General features: G+C 33.2%; 1 pseudogene; it reads left to right on the top strand.

The window, feature by feature from the left end:
• The window catches only part of LOC106464423, a 70,669-nt pseudogene that overhangs the window by 39,437 nt on the left and 16,824 nt on the right, over window positions 1-14,408 (top strand).

Raw genomic sequence — 14,408 nt, 5'->3', positions numbered from 1 at the left:
GATATCACTACCGTGGTTTTATTCATCGTCAGGTGTCTTTACGGGTAAAACCATGGTAGTAATAAATTAAATATTTGTGATATCACTACTGTGGTTTTGTTCATCGTCAGGTGTCTTTACGGGTAAAACCATGGTAGTAATAAATTAAATATTTGTGATATCACTACCGTGATTTTATTCATCGTCAGGTGTCTTTACGGGTAAAACCATGGTAGTAATAAATGAAATATTTGTGATATCACTACCGTGGTTTTATTCATCGTCAGGTGTCTTTACGGGTGAAACCATGGTAGTAATAAATGAAAAATTTGTGAAATATACAGTTATCCTTGTTTTTCAATTTTGTAATTATGGAGTTTCATTAAGTACCAACAGTTTCAAGTGTTAATTACTAACTAGTTTTAACCTATATTTCAGATGCTAATCTGCTGCTATATGTAAATAAATAAAATCACTGTTTGTAGAAGTAATTCTGTAATCTTGGAATGATAGCTCAAGTACCTGTTTTATGATGTTTGTGTGGATTTTTCTAGGAACATTCAACTAATTTATAATTATTTATCAGAAGCTTGTAATTGTAGTACAACTACTTGTCATTCATCTATATTTCAGGACTTTGTAGAGTTTGTTTGTCATTAGTTTTATTGGTGTTCACAATTCTATTTTTACATCATCAATTTTTCAGCAACTCTATAATCAGTTGGTACCATTCATTGGTGGGAAAAGAGAATTCTCTCCTATACAGTTAGCACGTTTGAAGGTGAGTTGTTAAAACAAGGAGGGGGGGGATTCTGACCTTGCACAATTTGTATTACAATTTTATCTGTGGATTTGCATTTGTTATTTTATCTCTGCATCTCTATTTTAACCCCCTTGTTTGTGTGCGTTTGTGAGAGAGAGACATTAACCTTCAATCCAAAAAAGCATAGTCATCTTGGATGAGTATAAATTCTCTATGAATGATTTATTTTTTTGCCATGTGTAACTTAATTGAGTGAAGTTATTAATTTCAGACATTTTTGATAAAGTGACTAAATGTTCACAAGACAAAAACTGATAATACTGTGACTTATCATGAGGTACAGATTTTCTGTTTACAACTTGTATAAAATTAAGAATACTGCAAAATTTAGGAAATCGGCTTTGCATTACTGTATATGATATGGCACTCATTTCTTCAGGTTAAACATATTAAGCATCTTGAATTTTTAAAATAACACATTGTCAGCTATTTTTGGTAGGATTGTATAGTATATGAAGTATTTTTGAAAGAATATTCTAGTTTTTCTTCCTGGATTTCTGAAGTCCCTTATATTGGATCTATTTTTTGTTTTTTTTATCAGAAACTTGCCATTGAGAAGACTGATCCCTCATTATTAACAGGAGAAGAGATGAAAAGATTTGTCCGTTTAGACATTGATCCATCGTCTATAAGCTGGAATAGAGGTAAGTGTTGTTACCTTGTAATAAACGTTTATTCTTTAGCAAATAGTTGTTCAGAGAATGAATGATCTTTTCATTATGTATATTAAATTAATATGAAAAACTTAGTTTAAAAGTATAAAAATTGTTGTTGTTTTTGGTATAGTCACCTATAAAGGTTTCATTGTGATTCATGAAAACAGTTAATTTTCAAAAAACTGATTGTATTCTGTAATTTGTGTATGAAATAAACATTTTGAACCCTTATCAGTAAAACAAAAAAAATTGTAGATATTTTTCTTTAATGCTAAAAATGTCACGTTTAATTTTAGTTTTGTAAAATTATAAGATATCCCGAACTTGTTGGGACACGTCTAACAGATAAGATTTCTTTCCCTGCAAGTTATGTGAAAATTTCTTGTAAAGTCACTTTCAAAGAAGTAAATGAAAACACTTGTTAATTATGTACATTTTGTGAAATTGTTTAATTCTTGATGCAACAGTTGATTTGCTTTAAGTGCATTTAATTAAGGTATTTATTTACTTAGTTGTTTTGTTACCAAAAACAAAACTTCTTAATGGTATTCTCCAGTCTTCTGAAATTCATTGTGCTTGCTCCAAGACGTATTTCACTACCAAGGGACACACTATGTAATTTTTGTTTCAGCTTGGAAAAGTGTAATATTAAACACTAGTATTTTGTACGAATAAGAAGAAAGAGTTCCTTTTCAGACTTCTTGAATTTTACCTATTTCAAGTGTCAGATAATGTGTGCCCCATATTTTTTTGTGTGTATCTAAATACAAACCTGGCAGTGGGTCAGGTTGTTTATCAATGGCAGTGACATTGTTATAGAATGATCTCATGCTTGGACAGCTTGGCAATTAAATTAGCAGCATCAGTGCTACGTATTCTTCAGATACATTGTAAATATGGTGTTGTAACATGTTCTATCGTTGTGCAGGTTTTTTTTTTTGGATTACCTACTAAAAATAATGTGAAGTCCAGTCATTCCAGGAAACAATAACAAATATATATTTTTTCAATAAGTGATTAATGTTTGTTACAGGCTATAAACCTAATTTCAAAGACAATAGTTCAGATAACATTTAACAGAACTTCAGAAAACAAAAAATTACCTTACTCACAAATACAAATACAACTAATTTGCAGATTTTCAGTCACAAATTCATTAACTCACACTGTCTAACTTTAGGTAAGTGGTCAAGTAAACACGTTGGTGGCTCTATTCATGGAAGGGGTCTTAACAGAAACCTCGATTTCTTCAGAGAGTTAGTTGCCTTTCTACTGGCAAATTCTTCTCTGAAGTTACCCAGCTCATCTTTCTCTCAATGACATACTTCCAAAAACGATAAGAGTGGAATATCTCTGGCTTTGACCACCAGTCCTTCTAGATTCTGTGGACCACATCATTGATTGTATTCAGTACAACATACAGCCCTTGCTTAACTTAATAGTGCAGTGGGGACTGTACGACGTTACCATGTCACATCGGTGGAATCCAGACTTGTCAGCATTAATATCATAGCACCTTTTCATTTGATCATTAACTGACTAAAGTCTCTCTCAAGTAAAATCATCTGTCACATTAGTGTTGTTCCTTAGTCTCATTGCATATTCTGTGTAAGTCTGCTGAGTGATTATCATCCACATGTAAGTACAGAGGGTCCAATGGTACTTTAAGTTCTCTCCTAAACATCAGTGATGATAGTTTGTTGCCGATAACTTTATGCACTACTGTACAATAGCTTACTAGTAATGGTGGAAGATCTTGATCCCATGTTTTCCGATGTTTATCCACATAAATGACTAATGGATTTAAAAGTTTACAGTTGTATCAGTACAACATGCTGTTGGAGGATGGACAAATCACTATTGTCCTGTTTTTCTTGATTCCAAGGATTTTACACATTTCCACAAACAAGGGTGATTTCAAAGTTCCTTCCTTATGCACCGTAAACCTTGTAACAAATTCAATGATGAGTTTCCATACTAGAGCTTCTGCTTTCTAGTTAGGAGCAGCATATGCTTTTGACCATTTGGTGAAACAGTCCATTATTCTCACTGTCACTCTATGGCAGAGGATCAAGCACATCAGTAGCAACTATCTCAAGTGGTTCTTCTACACAGTACTGCTGTAGCTGTTTCTTTCATGGGCCTTTTCACTCACAGCATAGTTTACATGATTTACATCAACTCTCTACAGATCCCTGGCACCTAACCAAATAGAAGAATCTTGTTGGAAGGTTGTGAAGATAAAAGAGTACTTTGGAATGTACAGACTGTGGAAATACTTACTGTAGTCATTACTACTGTCCACTACTGTCTTCCCATTTACAACATAAAAAGCCCTTTTGTAAGTATAATAAATTCCATTGTGCATAGTATTGGGCTGTATGGAGCAGCTCTGTGCCAGGAGGGTTTTTCTGCTCTTTTGCCTGAACATCTTTCAATTGAGTGTTAGACCATATTAGATCATCATCATAATATGTAAATGTTACATAGATTAAACTCTGTTGTACTTTAAGTTGGTCATCTTTACTGTCATATGATTCCTTGTTTTCAGTGTTTACTTTCTTCGTTAACATGTGGTATTTGAGATGATAAATCAGCATTTCCATGGTTCCATTCAGGGTGATGCAAAATGTAAAAGTTTTACTCCTGAATTATTTTGAGCCATCTTGCTAACTGGCCTTCTAGAAAATTCAACAGCCTTTTAAATGCTGCATGATCTATCTGAAGTGTAAACTTTTGTCCATATAAGTAATGATATAAATGAATTAGAGCTCAAACAATACTTAGTAGCTTTTTCAAAGTAGTACAAAGTCTCCTTTCTAAAGCATTCATTGCCTTGCTGTGGTGGGCAATCATATGTTCTTTTCTGGGTTATACTTGTGACGAAACTACTCCCACTTCCCACTGCAAAATCACTGGCATTTGTATCTAAAATGATTGGATCTTTCATAAGAGTTTGGTATGCTAACTGGTTAATTCCTGCTTCAGTTTTTGGAATGCTTGTTCACAATCAGCAGTCTAACAAAACTTACTTGATTTTTCAAATAATCTTTGTAGAGCATGAGTTGTGTCAGAAAATTATTTTACAAAACATAGAGCATAGTCCAAGAAATCCTCTTATCTCACATAAATTCTTTGTCAGCCAATACTAGACATATTCAATCTTAGATGGGTTTGTAGACACTCCTCTACTATGTCTTCCAGGAAACTCATCTTTTGACAGAATAATTCATGCTTCTTGGGATTCAACTTAAGGTTCTCTTTCCTCAACTGATCCAGAACTTTCTTTAGCCCAACATAAGCATTATCAAAGGTGCATTACATAATCCAAATGGTAACAAGTTGTCACAGTCCATTTATTGCTCTAAAGGGTTTCTTCTTTCTGCTTACTTTGTCAACCTACATTTGCTAATATTCACTCATTGTTGAAAACCCATTTTGATCCAGATAGAGCATCCAAAGTAAAGTCATTCTTTTTTTGTGACATCATTCACCTTCTTATAATCCATGGATAACTGTGAATCCATCCTTCTTCTTCACAAGTACAATAGATGATGCCCAAGAACTAGTGCTCAGTTTTATCTTTGTTTCTTCATAGCTTCTATCCTTTGCTAGCTTCAGCCTATATTGCAAGTAGGAGTTGTCTGTCTGACTTATGTACTGGGGCTGGCATTGATCAGCTTAAGACTTCCATAGCACCAATCATACAGTTCTTGTAAGTGAAGTGGTAAGTTATCCTTATGTGAGGATATGACATCAGAATTTGTTAAAGGTGACAACTACTGATTTGGAAGTACTAGCTGTGCAACTTCCAATTTGCAGTGTCTCATACAGACTTGACTTGAATTTTATCATTTGTTATGTTCAAGACCCTAATGATGACATTTTATTCTTCAGATTCACAAGAGTTCTTCCAACCATTAATTCATTTGGACTTGCTGGAATGTTTGGTTCTATTATGGCCAGTCATTAAATGTAAATTTATTTCAAGTCCTGATATGAGTATTTCACTTCTTGGTGGTACAATGACTGCTCTCCAGAAAGTTCAGCCTCTGGTCTACTAATTGTCATGGTGCACAAGGATTTCCTATCATAGACTTAGTGCTATTTTGAAGCTTGCCTAACCATGCATACGTGTCTCCATATGAAATCCTTTCCCAATATGCACTCTTCATCAGTGTCAATTATTCAATTATCACTATGAGGCAAAAAAGGGTTTCCTACAGTAAGGGTAACTTTCAACTTTTCTCTTGTTGAAACAATGTCCACTTTCTGATTGCATCAATCCATCTTTTTTATCATCTGTGAAGGCAATTTCCCACCTTCATTACCAAATTATGTCGAACTAGCTGTAGAACCCGTGTCAGTCAACACGCTGCAAGGCTTTCCATCAATAAAACTGTGGGCTCGTAAACTGGTTTCCTTGTACAATGAACTTCTTACCTCATTTAAGAGCAGCTAGAGTATTCTCAAATGAACTTTTCTCACAAGTCTACCTAATTCTTATTTTTTGGAGGTCCTGTTAACTCTGTTATTCCTTTGATCTGGTTGGGCTCAGAAAATTATTCTTAGGGCATTGTCTCCTTAATGTATTATCAGCTGCTGAATCCTTATAGTCTCATTTGTAATGGCCATGTTTTCTACATTTATAACAGTTCTCTTTTTTTTAACATAGTTTGGGAGAAATACAGGCTTTAGTCTCCAGTTCCAGGTATTATGCCATTTCAAGTTACACTTGTTATTTATTTCCTCCTTTCTGTATGACCAAATTCATGGTACTGATCTGATGATCCTATAAATGGTGTCTTTAGTTGTTTATCAGCAACTTTAATGGATTCAAGTTTCATCACAAGTTTGTGAGCTTCCGTTAGAGAAGTATGTCAACTTTGCTTAATTAAGCCTAATTTGCCTTTCCTCATCTATTAAGCCATCTATAAATTAGTCATGTACCAATAAATCCATCATTTCATATCATCCATGTAAAGTAATCAGGCAAGCCTTTCCAAATCTTCTGCAAGTTTAGTTAAGGTATCTTTTTATCTCCATACCCTGTTCCAAAACTTTGCTCTGGATAATTCTTTCTGGTGCGACACTCCAAACCTGTTGTTTGGTAGTTGTTACAGCTCCTCAGCTGGAAGGATCCTTAATGTTATCAAAGCTAGTCCGTTTAAATGGGCAGCAAGATAGATGGCTTGTTTTTCACTTTTCCACCCATTCACTCTGGAAATAATCTTAAACGGAGCATGGTATGACTCCCATGGTACTTTCCAATAATAGTTTGTTGGTTTCTCTGTTTTGGCCAATGTTGAACTAGCCAACTAAATTATGAACTTGGATTTGGTAGTGACATGACTAGGAGTAGTCCAGGAAAATCCTGAAGATGATACAGCAGTAGTGGTAACATGTGTAGACCAAGTAGGTACTTCTGTTTCATATTTTATAGTGAGTAGTATCTTAGGTTGTAATTCTTGGTTGGATGCAGAATGAGGTGTGGCTGGTTTGATCTTTGCATTTACCAGCTCACTTTCTAAATGCTTTATTTTCTCATTGATATTTTTATCTTGATCTTTCTGTTATAATCTTTCAGTACTTCATGGATAACCTTTTTGTACTTCTTCATTCTTGTTGCAATCCTTCTGTATATAACATTAAAGGAAAATAAGGAATCTTTTGGTCCATCCTATTTACTGAATTAAAATAAACACTAAAAAACTGAAAGCCAGGCCTTATTTAAATGCTTATTAAGCTTTCTCTTAAAATCCCCTAAATTAACTGCATCTACCACATCTGTTGGAAACCTGTACCAAAGACCAAAAACTCTGTTAGAAACATATAGCTATCTTAGCTGAAAATGACTCCTTCCTTGTCAGAATTTATATGTGGGTCCCCAAGTCGTACCAGTCTCAGCATTTAATGTGGAAGAATATGATGCATCAACACTTTCAATTCTTTTGACAATCTTAAACACCTCAATCAGATCCCCTCCAAACTCTCCTTTTTTTTGAGAAAAAACAAGTTCAAAGATCTTAACCTCTTCTTGTATAACAACCTTTCCCTTTCGGGTATTACCCTACTAGCCCTCCCTTGAACCCTTTCTAACAATTCAATGTCATTCCTAAGGTAAGGAGCTCAAGACTGAACAGAGTACTTCAGATGTGGACTAACCAATGACCTCTGTAGTGACATTATAACCTATTTAGGCTTGTATTCAGTATTTCTGTAAATACAACCTAAAATCCTATGTAACAGGCTCTCTCTTGTTGTTGGGTTTCATGCACTTGTTACAAATGAATTTATTTATTACTAGGATATTTTGTTATAGGTAGTTGTGGGTAAGGCTCACAAGCCACCAACTCAAGGAAATTTATGTAAAGAACAAAGAAACAACTCGGAGACCAGGTAATGCAACATATATTTAATTGAACAAATTCTGATAACTTACACTTGCATTTCTATCTCTTCAACATTTGGATGCCTCATGAACAATTCCTCTACTATACTATTTAACATCTCTGTGATACTCAGTAAATCATTAAGTAGCGTAACTCCTATGAGACCCTCTGTCATGATGTACTGTATAATAGATACTTTGCTAGATGAAATAAAAAAGGCACTTAGACTTACATGAAGTTTGAGTGGGGAAAGTTCTCCAGATGCTAAGACTGACATCTTCTCAGAGGATTCACTGAAGAGCAGAAGGGCTATCTTCTTTTTATTTCTTCTCGTCTTGTTCTTTTTATACTTAATTAATATGGTGTTGGCATCATTCTAGGTGGAATCAGAACCTTAACCACAGCACATGTTCATGTTTCTTGGGTTTTGATTGGTTGTCAACATTCTTCTAAAAGGAACCAAAACTGTAACTACTGTTCTTGGGTTTTGAATGATTATTTCTTATATATCAATAAGGCATTGCATCAGCATTGGGACATACTGTTAACTCTTTCTCAATTTTCTTAGAATTTGGTATATCCTTATCTGTGTTTATGTAGTGCCTAGAAACCAGGCTGCTTGACCTCAGCCTAGTATGTGTTTACTTCCATACATCCTCCCTCTGTAGGGCTCAATTTTGGTGTTTTTATTTCATTATCAACTTAACTCTGAACTTGGTGTAAGATATTTATCAATATCTTGATAGTACACCCTAGAGTTCATAAATTTCTCATCAACCTGTCGATTTATTGGCTGGTAGAATGAATTATTGGATTTTCTCTTCTTTTTTTTTTTATTTAATGATTTAGGCTTGGAATATATTTCCAGCTAAGCATGTGTCCCGTTGCCCAGAATTTCTTCATGGCCTTATTTGGTGACCCAAGTTACTTATTTGTTTCAGCATCCAAATGATTTTCATTACTTTGTTTGGTTAACTAATACATACATAGTTTTCTATGACATTTCATTCTCTGTAATTATTACCAACATATTTTATACTAAAGATTTGCTAATAAACAATAGTTTTACCTATTTGCACTGCCACTAGCAACATCACATTACTTTTATGGCTTAAGAGACTGATGAACCAGAACACCAAGATCTTTTTCTTCGATAACACTTTTAAGGTTATTCCCATCAAAATTATAGTCATATTTCCAATTGTGGTATCTTACATGCATTACCTTACATTTGCCTTAATTAAACACCATCTGTCATTTATTTGCCCAACTCAACAAATAATCCAAATTCTTTGCTAAAGCAGTAGCATCCTCCTTACAGCCAGCAACACCCAAAACTTTAATGTCATCAGCAAATTTAAATAATCTATTGACCATTCCTTCATCTATGTCATTGATGTAAGAACAAAGGTCCTAACACTGAACCCTGAGGTACTCCACTCATGACATTAATTCAGTTTCACTGAACTCCATTTCTAACAACCCTCTGCTTTCTCCAGTCTATCCAGTTTTCTACTCAATGAGCCAATCTATCCCCCACACCTGCAAAGAAAACTTTTTAACAGTCCTTTTATGTGCCATCTTGTCAAATGCTTTGTGAAAATCCAGATACACCAAAATGACATGTATACCTTCATCTATATAAGCAGTAACCTCTTCAAAGAATCTCAAAAGATTGGTAAAGCAAAATTTACCCTAATGAAACCATGCTGTCTATACAACAAAATTTTAAATTTTCTTAAATGATTTTGCAAAGCATCTTTTATCAAACATTCAAAAACTTTTCTCACAACTTATGTATGTCTAATAGGCCTATAATTACTGGGAAATTTTTATCACCTCTCTTGAAGAAAGGGGTGACATTAGCCAATTTCAAATCTCTGGCACTTGCCTACTATTCAAGAAAAAAATTGTAGCATGTGGCTCACATATCCAATCTTGACCTCTTTCAAAACCCAATTGCTGAAGAAGCCCTCCAGGACAGTTTCTAGAAACTGGTCCTTTTCATGATTTGACTCTTAACATTTTCTGGTCTATATGACTAAAATTAAAATCTTCCATAATTATAACCCCATCAATAGTTGAATTCTTTACCTCATTGTAGAGTTTTTCATTAATTTCATCAGTTTCATTTGGTGGTCTATAGCAAATTCCAGCTAAAAGCCATCTTCCTTTATAACTACTAGCAGATACCCAATAGCTTCATCAATCTTGTCTTCAATCATATTTATTTTTGTTCTTAATTTTTTAAATATTACATCTCTTTTAAAATATTATATCTCTTTTAACTCCCCTTTTAATTCATTTCCCTTTTTTCTAGGATTTCTTTAAATTTTCTTTCTATTTATTTTTGTTCTTTTGTTTCATCATTTCTAGTAAAGTTGTGATCTTGCTTTGTAATCTTTTTGTAATCTTAAAATTTAGTCAAAGTTCTATTTTATTTCCATCAAAATAATCCAACTTCTGATACCAATGTTGAAATGTGTTGTGTCATTGTGTGAGTTCTTTGGATTAGTTAGTAAAAATAATGTGAAGTCCAGTTTATGTAATGATATATTAATTTAGTTATTCAATATTTGACTGAAGTTTGTTACAGGCTACCTTTACTTATAGGCCAAACTTCAAATACAAAAGTCCAAATAATGCTGAAAAGAACTTAAATAACCTAACTCACAAAACCTTGCTTGCAGAATTCAATCACAGATGCACTAACTTTCTCTATTTAACTCTAACTGAATCACAAGCACAATGTAAAACTGGCATTAAGCTAACTTGGTCATTAACTCACTGATTCTAGTATTTATGTTATACTTGTTTTCTACTTACTAAACACAGTTTTTAGGCTGTATAAGGCCTTAACTCTCATGAACTTTCTAGATACATTGCATCATCATCATAATTAGCTACCTCAAGCAAACAGATATCTAAATTCAAATACTAAGAATATAGCTTAGAAAAATAAATTAATGTTGGTGAGTAAAAGACAACTATAAACCTCAAACATATAAAACTAGCAATAAATAATATATTTGTTCATCTCATAGTTTCTGATCTTGTACTCCAAATGTTAGGTTAAACTTTGTTTTGTTCATTTTTTAGGTTTCGGTATTGTACTATAAACTTTGACTAAGTTCTATGTGTTATGTAAACCTGTAAAAATAGCAAATTAATTGAAACCTGCATGTAGTAAGTTATTATTTAGTTGTCTATATTTTATTATTTTGTATTATTCTTAAACAGTTGTTGACTCAAGTGACCAGTACTTAAGGAAGATTACAGTTGGTCAGCATTCTTCAGAAACAAGTTTCTCAAGAGAGGTAAAAAAACATATGCATTGTAACTATGGAATAAAACTGTGTATTTTCATAATATCTTTAAATGTCACGGTAATTTTTTCTTATAAAATATGGAAAAAAACTTTATAATCTCTCACGCTGAAAAATTAATCAGGTTAAACCTTTTTTAAAATGCACTCATATGCCTCAGAAATACTAATATTCATTAAAAATAATTATTACAAAAAATATATTAAAGTAGATTTTGTTTCCACTTTAAATATAAAAACTGGGCCTCTTTTTTTTTATATATATATTTATTACAGGTTTTTGTCCTCAATTTTTACTGATTGTTAATGATTTTTTTTTGAATAACATCCATAGCAAGTAATATATATTAAATCAAGAATCAAGGAGAGGATTCATTTATATTGAACCCTCTTTTGTACATAAATAGAAAATCAAGACAAACCATATGATAAAATACAGAGTTGTTGTAAAGATATGTTTTGTGATACATTGTTTTTAGTCAGTATTTAGTTTGCTTTCAGTTTTTGTGATTATCTACTTCCTTTTCTTTCAAAAAGTAAGGCATATATACTTGTTGTACTAGTAAGGATTAATTATTTTATCTGTTTCACAGACTCAGTTTGATATAACTGTCAAAAGTGAACTCTTATCCATCTTGGCTCTAAGTAAAAGCCACCAGGACTTCAGAAACAGACTTGGTCAGATAGTTGTGGCCCAGAGTCACTCTGGGAAGCCCATCACTGCTGAAGATCTGGTAAAACTGTATTTATAGTTTCATGAAGATTTGATTATTAAAAAATATTTGACAATACATTTTTCTCTTCTCTGAAATGTTAAAATGTTTTAGTATACAAAATAAGTTTTTCTTTCAAGAATAGTAAAATACCTTACATTTTATGATGCAGTTACACATCTGAAGAGCAGTTTTTAAAATGTACTTCTATAAATTGATCCTAAGTAAAATAATTCACTTGCACGATACCTACTTTTATATGTACGAGTAGTATCTCGTACATCATAGATACTACGGTAGATTGTGTTACAACTCAATTGTAATATAGGGAGATGTTGTAGCCTACTGGCTAGCATACCAGGCTGTGAATTGGAAAGTCCATGCCTTGATGCCACTGAATCTGTTTTGTACTTTCAGCCCTGGTTGTGGTATGAGTGTTACAGTTAATTCCCTTATTTGGCTAAAAATAGACAAAGTCCTTGTGGTGGTGGTAGTTGCTAGCTGCCTTCCCTCTGGTCATCAGTTTAAAATTAAGGACAGCTATACCTGACTTGGTCATTTGGTCCATATATGTATAATGTGCTGTTCAGGTCAACAGTATCAATACTATATCTAATGATACTTTATACTTAATTCTTATTGGACGGTAAATCGGACAGTAAAGCCCTTGACCAGAACTGCTTAAAACTGGTTTGAGTTGTATGGCTCTCATAATTCCATAATTTTGAAACACCCTATGGTGTTAAAGTCCAATTTTAGATGTAAAATTTGACCTGTTGTAGAATCCAATAGCTTGTTTCACACCAAACTTCCTCCCCCTAATATCATAACTGGTTCTATTAAGCAGTAGCATCTCATTTTATCACTTTGGCTGGACTGATCAGTACTGATATTGCTTGACTTTAATTTTGACTGTCATTGTTCAGTTTACCTTAATTTTGACTGTCATTGTTCCATGTAGTTGAATATGTTTCATATTTTGGAATTTTACTTTCCCTACCCTAGAACAAACTCTGCAGAAAATTCTAAATGCATATAATTACCTTGAAAGTTATTATAATAGCTAAAGAAAAAGTTGATTAGTTTGTTCAGACATGAGAAATTCATTATAGTGCTTTAGGAATTTCTCACCAGATTTTGTGTAGAAATAATATTGAATGATTATAAAATTGAGTTAATTACATTCCAGGGAGTTTCAGGAGCATTGTCCCTTCTCTTGAAAGATGCAATTTGTCCAAATCTTATGCAGACATTAGAGGTGAGTAGGATCTAATTAGTTTTTGCCATTGTCTTAAAAGCTGTTTTATCCTTGAAGCACATTTCTAATGTTTTTTTTTGTGTGCGTTATCATATTAGATACATAATAACACCTCGATGCTAAGTTTATAGTTCATCTTAAAACTTGTAATAACCAATGATGAAAAAATTCAGACTTTCTATGGATAAATTTAAGTTTTTGATTCTTAGTAACACTTGGCAATAAACCTTTCAGGAGAAAAATCAGAATTTTAAATGTATTTTTTTTAAATATTAAATATATGTTGTTCTTTTTTCTGGAAAAGTCTTAAATCGTGATGAAATGTTTGAAATTTGAATATTTCTGTAAAATTTATAATGGATATATGGCTGCCAACAAACTTGTGATCAGTATTTTAAAGATTAAAGTCCAGAAGTAAGCTTTTTGGTTATTCACAATAAAAGAAAATTAAAAACTTTTTTCTTACAGGTGAATAAGTATGTAGAGAACTGTTTATAAAATGCAGTTCTTATGTTTATTTCATGCTTTATACAAAAAAGATGAGTTTCTTAATTTGGAGGTTTCAAACTTGTCCACTGATTTAATATGATAACACTTCAGCTACACTTTGTGTTATAGTCCACAGGTTTATCACTATGCTTTGTGTGTTATAGTCCACAGGTTTATCACTATGCTTTGTGTGTTTTACATCACAGGTTTATCAGTATGCTTTGTTTGTTTTACGTCACAGGTTTATTACTATGCTTTGTGTGTTGTACATCACAGGTTTATCACTGTGCTTTGTGTGTTGTACGTCACAGGTTTAACACAACGCTTTGTGTGTTGTACGTCACAAGTTTAACACAACGCTTTGTGTGTTGTACATCACAGGTTTAACACTACACTTTGTGTGTTGTACATCACAGGTTTAACACTACACTTTGTGTGTTGTACCTCACAGGTTTAACACTATGCTTTGTGTGTTGTACGTCACAGGTTTAACACTATGCTTTGTGTGTTGTACGTCACAGGTTTAACACTATGCTTTGTGTGTTGTACGTCACAGGTTTAACACTACGCTTTGTGTGTTGTACGTCACAGGTTTAACACTACACTTTGTGTGTTGTACATCACAGGTTTATCACTATGCTTTATGTGTTGTACATCACAGGTTTATCACTATTTGGTCGTTTATGTGTTGTTACAGTCACTAGGGTTTATCTACGTTAGGTTCGACTTAGTGTCGTTGTACATCACTGGGTTTATCGGAACTAGTGGCCTTT

The sequence above is a fragment of the Limulus polyphemus genome, unplaced genomic scaffold, assembly GCF_000517525.1.
Source record: "Limulus polyphemus unplaced genomic scaffold, Limulus_polyphemus-2.1.2 Scaffold1648, whole genome shotgun sequence".
In the NCBI taxonomy this organism is placed as follows: Eukaryota; Metazoa; Arthropoda; class Merostomata; order Xiphosura; family Limulidae; genus Limulus; species Limulus polyphemus.
The sequence above is the reverse complement of the archived record's forward strand: the minus strand, read 5'-3'. Positions and strand labels throughout refer to the sequence as shown.